The sequence below is a fragment of the Pseudopodoces humilis genome, chromosome 8 (genome assembly GCF_049639895.1).
Source record: "Pseudopodoces humilis isolate 2021_Gansu_Grassland_sample_001 chromosome 8, ASM4963989v1, whole genome shotgun sequence".
Classification (NCBI taxonomy): Eukaryota; Metazoa; Chordata; class Aves; order Passeriformes; family Paridae; genus Pseudopodoces; species Pseudopodoces humilis.
Window position 1 is genome coordinate 14,071,707 of NC_142207.1, and position 9,797 is coordinate 14,081,503.

Sequence of the window (9,797 nt, forward strand, 5' to 3'; positions counted from 1 at the left end):
TGCTGAACACATCTGTTCCATATCTGACTCTGCAATTTTTCCAATAAAGCATGCTTATAGGATTAAACTTTCTTCTGCTACATCACTGGACCATATGACATCTCATAATGGCAAAAGGCTTGTTCAGGTACAATCACACTGATAGACACTACCTCAGCAATATAATTTACTTCAAAAGACAGCACATGCATAAAGCAGACCAGTAAGGGGACACTTATGCCAACAGAAGCTGCATCTAACCCTAGAAGAACTTGCCCTCAATCAAATCTCCTACTGTAGAACATGCTTACATTCAAAAGCCACAGGGATTGCACATGCTGGGAAAGAGACACAAAAAGCATATGCTGCTAAGTCTAAAAATGCTTCATAGAAGAAAACTAACCCAAAATAAAGACTGAATTCAATACAGTGTAAGGTTATATTCCTTGGAAAGGTAACTCTAATTCATGTATATGAAGAAAGAGATAGCTGATACAACAAACACTAGTATGAGCTCCTGTGTTAGTAAATGCCAAGAGCCAGGAACCTGATGCTGTTGGCAGAAAAAGAAAAAAGCCCCAACAATAAAACCAAACCAAACCAAACCCCAGCCATACCTGCATGCACACACCCTAGAATGATATTTTAATAAGGCTGTCATGTTACTTCTGCTTCTTGCTGAGTAACTTAATTACTCTGTTGCTCAAAAACTGTCTGTAGAAATTTGAAAAAGATACAGGCGAATCAGTGCATACTGAGACTGAACAAAAAAAATCCTGTTTGCACAGTGTAGTAAAGAGAAGTCTAAAGTAAAAGGAGACAGAGGAAGACTCTTCATGTATGTAAACACTTGGTGAAAAAAGCACAGAAACCATTATCCTGAATGAACAGTAAGAGTAGGATGAGAATTAACTGGCTTAACTAGCACCAACCATTTAACTAGAGTTAAATGTTATGAAAAGCCTGCTAACAACAGTAATAGTCACGTACCAGCTATAAATAGACCAGTGAAGAGATGTGGTATTCCCCTCTTCTGAGTTTTTTAAGAGAAGATCAGACAAATATCTGTCACACACGATTTCAGAATATTTCCTTCTGTCTCTGGTGAGGGCTGACCTCATGAAATCCATTCCCTTCTTACACATCATCATTTCTTCCTTCATCCAAATGAGAAATGCTCTTCAGTGTTATCATACCTGAGCTTCAAAAGTACAGTCTTTCCTATACAAATATCTGAAGCATATGAATTTCATTACATTGTTGTTGTCAGATTGTTAGTGTACTTGGCACAAATCATCTCAGGAAAACAAAAAGCAGCATCTTTTACTGCTACAGATAATCCGCAAAAATGGACAAATGATGACTGGAAATACAGAAAGAGAAGCAAGTGAGAAAGATATTGTGAAGGAGTCAAAGAAAAAAATGGCTGAATACAAAGTTACAGCAAAGAAAATATACTTTAGACTAAAGAAAACTATTATCCTCTCACATGAAAAACTGAGTTAAAGTTTGCTGGTATATCTTAAAAAATATGCAATAATTTGAGATACAGAAGTACACGTAAGTCAGTCTTGACAAACGGATGGGACAAAGACACATCTACAGGCCTCCCTGCATTACCAATTCCCACCTGCCACTTTTTAAAGGACAATGCAGATACTCCTGCTTTGGCCTTGCTCAATAAGTCCACCTTCAAGTTCCTCATCAAGCTGGGCCCTAAACTATGCCACATGTGTATTAGTGGGTCAAGTATCTCTAAAGCAATGGTTCCCATTTCCCAGGGGAATCCCTGCAATATCACAATATAGAACTCCATCTTTTCTCACTGTCACTGATCTTCCTGCTGCTTCTAAAAGATTATATTTAAGATGAATATATTTAAACATACCAGAAAACCCTGCAAATAAGCATGGTTAGTCTAAGAAAATGGGTTTACATAGAGTCGTAAATTTCATTTGTCATACTATTAAATCAAGATGTCATGCCAAGATTCAGAAGTGAGAAGTGAATCACAAATAACACGCTGAATTCTGGACATGTTCCCATGTTTCCAATGTTGTTCTGTAAGCTGTGTGCAATCATAGCATGCATGATCTATTTTGACCTCAGCACTACAAAATACCAAAATATTAAAATACCAAAAGAAGTATTTCTTCCTAAAGAGATTTTTCTTTCTTTTCACAGAAAAATCAGTGTGCTTAACAGAATTCACACTTTTTTTTTTTTTTTTTAATTTTATTAATACTGTGTCGGTTTTACTTCAGAATTTTAAAAGCTTGCATTAAGAAATTAAACCTTCAGGACAGCAAATCTATTAGTTAGCCTAATGAGATAAACCTAGGGTCACTAGGCAATATTTACGTTAGTTTGCTACATATATGAAAATGCATGACATTTTCTGCAAATTAAGATGTGCTTAACTACATCAATCAGTCAAATTTTGATCATTAATTTATTTTTCTCCAAAAAGTCTAAACAAAGGATAATGTTAATAGTATGAAACATCTTCCAATAAGATATTACTAGAAAATATGTTCATTACTCCAAATTAAATGGGTACCTCTCCATAGATCAGAACACCATTGGTTGTATGTTGTGGAAGAGGGGGAGCAAATGAAAGGAATTTTATTCAGGCAGCATTTTATAAGAAAACATTACTTTTAAGTTCAGAAGATGCCCAGTTAGAGAGCCACTGAAAAACCTGTCACAAAACCAGATTACTCATTACTTTTGACTTAGTCTGCCGAGGTAAAAAGTCAGCCTTCAGTTAACACGAAAGAAAAAAATATAAAACTTTAGACTTCCAAGATTTCAAAGCTTTTTTTCTCCACAGTTCTCCACAAATACATATTATCAATGTCAAGGTTTTGAAAACAAATAATTCTGATTTGTACCTAAATATGAACAACTTCTAGGAAATGATCAGGAAAAAATGTGAAGTTAAAACTGTAACTGTGGACTAAAGTTACAGCTTGACCAACTTGCTCGCCTTCTTTTTTTTCTTTTTATTAGAAAGAAAACTTTCTAATAAAACATCTCCTGCATTTAGCATCACTAAGCTTTAAATTCCACAAGACTGTGCACTGACTAGCTTTCCCAACATTCAGCACAAAGAATCACTGATACATCTGTGACCAAAATCAAAAGACTATTCATTAGTTTTATCAACATAAAGCAAAAAAAACCCAAAACTTGCCTACTGATATTAAACAATAACACAATGGTTAGAATTTCACCACATTAATAAATTCTGTCACAGCTCTCTACCTAAAAACATTTACTATAAAGTCTCCTAAGATTCCCGAACTGCCTTGAAAAAAAAAGCTTCCTCTGACAGTTTAGAAATCTCAGCAGGCCAAGGCAAGCAATGCAAAAATTTCTGTTTTCTTCACCTTAGTCCTCTATCAGTGCCAGGTAAACCACCTCTTCAAACACCAACACAGAGTTCATCAAGGCAAACTCTATACAGATTTTTTCTTCTCAAGCAATAAGCCAATCTGACAAATGTTATCTTCCTTTATCAAAATACACTAAAACCCTGGGGGAAAAAAACCAAATTAATTATATACATCTTTGCTACCTGAATCAAATCTGGGTTCAATACATATTACTGGCAGTCACAATAGAACGCAGCATAAAGGAAACAGGAATTATAGCAAGTTCTGATTTTTAAATATATTTCTGAGGAAATTAGTTAATTACAAAGTCACTGTAAGGAAAGGTGTAGGTGAATGCAGGAAAAAAATAGCAACGAAAATTCAGTGTGGCATAAATACTAACTCATCAATGTCCCTTCTCTTAAAAATATCCACAGGGAATTCCACAGGAAAGAACACTTTCTAGGGTATTTCGTTAGTAAGTGCTTTGCCACGAAAGAACCCAAGATGTTGTGCAAGACAAGCCTGCAGCCATTCACTCTGCTAATACGTCTCTGCCATATACACAGCAATACAATTCCGAAGGCCTCCAATGCTCTGCAACGTGCTGCATTGTTTAAACAAACGCTGTAGTTGAGAGACATTTTCTGCGCCCGCTAGAAATCCCCCTTATTTCAAGGAAGGCTTCTATTATATTTTACCACCCTCTTAGAGGACACTGCATGATACAATATAGCTTAGAAGTGCTCAGCTAATTTAGCACTTTGATCTTCAGTAATGCCACAGCCAAAAACTAAAAGCAAATTTATGAAGCAAGAGAAACCAAGGGAAAACAAAACAAAACAAAACCAAAAAAGCAAAAAAAAAAAAAACAACAAAAAACAAACAAACCCCTAACCTCGTGGGTGCTGCAATGCACTTCAAAAGCAATACGGGAATAAATAATCCAATATTCACTTTTTCCCCTGACAAAAACATCTCGCAGAATCTGACCTACATACCCAATTCACAGCACTACCACTGCAGAGCAATTCAAAGACGAGAAACCACAGCATCAGCGCGCAATCACAGGAAGGTTTAAGGTGACACAGAAATACTCGGCAGGCACATAAAACACTTAAGATACTGCAGCGGTAACGTAAGTAAGCAACATTAACGTGTGACTGCCGGCACCGCAAACAACTACACCGCCGCGTAGCCGCACCTGCACGGGGCCGGGTTCGTGCTGCCCCCCCAGCCCAGGCACCCCCGAGGACGCCGGGGCCGCCCCAGGGCCCCCCAAGGCGCCCTGGCAAACCCGCCCTGGGGTTCCCACGCACTTGGGCCGCCCCCCGCCCGCCCCCTCCCTCCCCGCGCACCGACCTATGTCACGGCGGAGGCCGGGCGGGCGCCGGGGACCCCCCGCGCTTCCCGGCGGCGGCGGGCGCAGCCCCGGCTGGGCGGGCGGCGCGGAGGGAGCGGCCAGGATTCCGGAGCGGAGCCCACCCCCCCGGGGGAGGGGGGGAAGGGGCCCGTGGGCCTGCCCGCGCGGGAGCACGGCGGGGACGGTGACAGGCGGCGCCGAGGCCGGCGCGGAAGGAGCGACGCGACTCAGCAGGCGGAGTGGAGCGCGGCAGGTGCCTCGGGGCGCTGCGGCCGCGGCGGGGCCGGGCCGGGCCGGGCCGGGGGTCCCGTCGGGCGTGAAGCGCCGCGGCCGCCGCTGCTGCCGCCCGCGAGCTCCGCCCCGCGCGCGCCGGGCCCCGTGACGGGGAGGGAGCGCGAGGCGTCACCGCGCGACGGCGTCACGGCGAGGGGGCGGGGCGCGCCCCCGGACCGCGGGGGCGCGGGGGCGCCGTGCCCCATCCCGGGGTTCGAGTCCCGCCCGGGACCCTCCGCGGCACCCCGGCCTAGCGCCGTTCCGCGGCTGCGGGATCGGCGCCGTGCGAGGGCAGGACGGGAAGGCGCACCGCGGTACAACCATTGCCATTGCTCACTGCAACAAATCCCCCGCCTCTGCCAGGCCTCGACCGCAGCCCAGCGCAGGACGCGCCGCCTTGACTTGCCTCTTAAGGGGGCTGCGCAGGCTTTTAGGACAATTTAGAACGGCGTTCTGCCGCCTTCAGGTCGCCCATTTCTCCCGGCAGACTGACCGCTCTCTGCAGGAGGCACCTGCTTCCCACAGGAAGTCAATACATGCAAGGAAGAAGGATACTACCATCAATTAATCAGCGAGGAAGCAGTCCCTGATACGTAGCAGAACAGCTATTACAGCTACCCTTGCAGTCTTAAGTAACCGATGACGGTAAATAATAGCAGGGCACTGTAATTAGTTTTGTAAAGATCTAACAGTAACCGTACAGGCACGAACCATTGTGTGTGAGATGCACAAATGACCTGTGCGTGTCTAGCGGACGCCCTTTGAGACAATGCCAGGGCCCGTGTGTTCACACAGCTGTGCAGAGAGCAGTGACCTGTGCTGGGGCACCTGACTCCACAGCTCAGTAATCCCCGCTGAGCTGCTGCTCACATGCTGCTTTCTGGGCAAGTGGTAAGAGGTATTTAATGTGTAAGACATCAAGAGGTTTGCAAATCCTGGACAACCCCTCAAAATCTATCCAAAACAAGGGCTGGGAGCTACTTTGGTCACCCTTAACAAACCTGTGAAATAATGCTTGAACAGAAGTTTAAGACTTATGTGTCAGTTTCCAGCGGGAACCACATGCGAAACTAAGTAATTGCCCATCATGGTCCATTACATGATTATTTTGAGAGTTTCAACCAAAATAGGCTGCAGAAGATGATAAAAGCAAATACTGTCATATTTTTAAAAAGGCACTGAAAAAGACAACCAACAGATAAAGCACATCCAAGAAAGGCACAAGGCACTGAATCACTGATGCCAGAGCCATCATGCAGGAGACATAGTCATCTCAAAGCTACGACACTTTGATCCAGACTTGGGAAAATTGTCAGTGGTGCTCACGAGACACTTTCCACGACCAAGAGTCTTTAATTAGGAAGTTAAAAAGGTGACCTTTTTTGCCAAACAATAGGGAAACAGCCAAGAAAATGCTGACGTGATGCTCCTACACCATCAAGCAAAATCAATGAGCCACAGCTGCTTACACAGCTTTGAAAACACATCCAATGTTTCCCTTGCCTTAATGTTCCATTTCACAGCCATTTGTCAGTTTAGCATCTTGTAACTGGATTTAACTGATGGAGGAGGGGTTAGTGAATAGTTGGTTTCGAAGTCAAAGTTCTTTCAGTACAGAAGAAGCCAGCAAGGATTGTGGAAAATCATCCCACATTCCTCTGCCCATGTGATGCTTTGTATTGCTGCACAAAGCCTGCTCAGCACAGAGCACAATCGCGAGAGTGCCTTGCAGAGATGATTGTACATCCTGACAGGCATCTGTGCTGTCATGCCACAATCCTGAACTCAGGGCATCTTCAGTAGCAGGAGCAGGTTAAACAGCTAAATATTGACTTTGAGATAAAAAATACCTATCAACACCCAGGACCAGCACTTATGACATTGGCTTACACTAAGTTCAGCCCAAACCCAGGGGCATGGTTTTGGGATCATGTGTCATGCTACCAGAGCAAAATAAATCTTACAGGAGCAGTGTAATTGCCGATATGGAAAATAACAGTAAAAAATAGCTGGCAGGAGTTGAAATAAAGTATATTGGTTATTTATCCATTCAATTCAAACCCTGTACCGATGACAGAGTTTGGGTGTTGTGGGAGTAGAAATGATAGAATAGGTACATCGCAGGATAGTGTACTCAAGCAATTGACTGAAATCTGGGAGAATGGCTCTCCCTGAATTCCAGAATCAATACATCATTGCAATGAGAGGTTCTCCTATGTGTATTGCTTGAGGCTAACAAGTGTCTGTGTTAGTTAACACTAGAGCTACAGCTTCTGAACTCTTCAAAAAGGAACAGACCAGCCCCTTTTCAGAGCCGTACCATCATTCTCCTTTTTCTCCCAAGTTTGCCTCCCCACCACTCTTTCCTATAGATGGCACCGTATTACCACGCTTTGAATGACATCCAGAAAAGGGTAAGTTAGTGATTAATTTAGTATATATTTTAACAAAGGAGGGGTTAACTGACAAAGGAACAAGCTGCTGGAGACAGAGCAGATAACAGAAGTCAAAATGGCTTCTTCTAGGAACTGCAGTAGGGTAAAGCTTGTGATGCCAGGATGTTATAACATGATCCAGAATCTTTCCTCATCAGTAGGAGGACCAACAGTCTGTTTATAAACTTAAAACCCAGCACACATGCATTGAGCAAACAGCAGTATTATTTCAAACCTTTGTTAGTCATGTCTGCTATTGCTCTTCTGCCTTCCCATGTCAGAAGGAAACAAGTGCCTGCATCTTAGTACTTCCACTTCTACCCAATACAAATGCACCACCACTGTAAAGCTGGTGTGAAAAGAAAGGGAGAGCAGGTATGATAGGGAGGACAGTCCTAAACCACTGCTGGAAGATTCATAAAAATGTTATATACGCTAAGTGATGTTGGGCAGTAGTACTGATAGGTTTGTCTGCTCCAACCCCACCAGTGAAGTTTATGAAGTAACTCATTTACCTGTAGGTCTTGGCTGTATTCAGTAATGCAGAATACAGACACTGTTGACTTTACTAATAAGACAACTCCCCTAACACCTGCAGCACTCAGCCATTTAACACAAGGTTGCTACTTGAGATGCCAAGCGGAAACTTGGAGATGCTGATTAGAAGTATATGAAATTACACTATCTTGCAAAGAGCACACTTTCTTAAAGATTATAGGGGATATTTTGTGTGACTGCTCAGAAGACTAAACACAGCCATGAATGCTTATAACAAGCAATGGTTGCCTCATATTTGTTCATTTACATCTTAAAGCAGACAAGGGACCTTACTGCAGAATGACACTGCACAGACTGTTCTCTCCCTTTAGCAAACATGACAACTGTTAGTCTTTAAAAATGAAGATTTCTACAACAGAGACTTCATTTTACACTAAAGTAAACCCACAGAATAATCAGACTTCCCCTTATGTTAAATAAATACCCTGAATGAACAATATTCTGCTTAACACAAAGAGAAACCTGTAAAACATAACACCAGTGCAGTTGACAGATATTTACAGAAGTTCTCCTTCATTGAATTACACTGCTATCACAAATGTAAAGTTCTATGACACATATTCAGATATAACACCAGACAGTGGAGTAAAGTAGCAGTTGGTAAGCACCTATTCATCCATCAAATGAATATCTGGTAAGAATTAGGCAGAATAGGCAAGGCTTAGCCAGGTGTAAAACCAAAGTTTTACCAACGAAACCAACCAAAAAGAGTTTTCTAACAGAATGGTAAATGTAACTGTCATTCTAATAGTCTTCTCTTTGCTTATTACAATTATACAGTGCAGTAAATGTTTAAGTTTCAGTGTTTGGTCGGTAAATCTCTGATTCTTCATGAGGTTCCTTAGCCCTTTTCTCACACTTGCTTTTACCTTCCTTGTAAAGTAAATCAAATCAAGTTCTCTGTTCTCTGAACTCCAGATACCCCAATCATAAGGTCAAGGATGTTTTCGCTACCACACCCATTTCTTTTAACCTCTCAATGCCCTTTGATCATGGGTTGTTGGCATAGGAAGAGCTTTGCTACAGTTGATATTATCTGCAGCACTACAGCAGACACCTGAAACATTCTTGCTGCCAGCTGACACAATACTGGGTTTCTGCAATGTGCTGCAAAACTTTCAAAATAATTTTATATCTACATAAAAATTGACCAAAGAAGCAAGACCAAAATAAAAGCTCTGTTCTGAGAATTAAACACTTCATGTAATCCATGGTGCAAGACAAAAAACAGAAAAACAAAAACCCCTGAGAAATACAAATAAAAACAAAACAAAACAAAAACCCAGATTAAAAAAAAGAAAGGCTGTGATTATTTTTTACATTACAGCAAGGGAGTTACTATCCTAATATCTAAAAAATTGTGATAAACATTTCAATATTATGTACAGTAATCCTCAACTCATGGGGGAACCTTTGTATTATTACTGGGGAAAAAAAAGAAAAAGCAAAGAAAAGCAAACACTGATGTGTCCCCTTCTCCTTCTGAGGATGTATTTTCTCTATTTTTAAACCAGATTTACCCTTAGAGTATTCTGAGTATATTCTCCTATTGCACTAAGATGAGCACCTTACAGCTCCACGAATGCTGCCTGCTTCAACCTCCTGCCAGTTTAAAAAAAAAAAAGCACACACCCTCTTCTACAGAACTAACTTACATCTTAGTACATCCATTGCTTTGCTGAAATTTGAAGAAGGCAAGGTCAAACTGTATTCAGCACAAGCAGAAAAGTTTGTTATAGTTTTACATGTGAAGGAATTTATTACTTGCAGACTGAACCTGTTTCCCACATGGGAGAATGCTCACCTTTCTAA

The 9,797-nt window shown here is 42.0% G+C and overlaps 1 protein-coding gene across 2 annotated transcripts in view; it reads right to left on the minus strand.

Annotated features, from left to right (window-relative positions):
- MAP3K2 (mitogen-activated protein kinase kinase kinase 2) overlaps window positions 1–4,780 on the minus strand; it is a 51,316-nt gene extending 46,536 nt beyond the window's left edge. For both annotated transcript variants that reach the window (XM_014249439.2, XM_005519683.3), the window contains exon 1: window positions 4,719–4,780. The gene's annotated coding sequence lies outside the window, so the exon portion shown is untranslated. The remainder of the gene's footprint in view (window positions 1–4,718) is intronic.
- Between the last annotated feature and the right edge of the window lie 5,017 nt (window positions 4,781–9,797).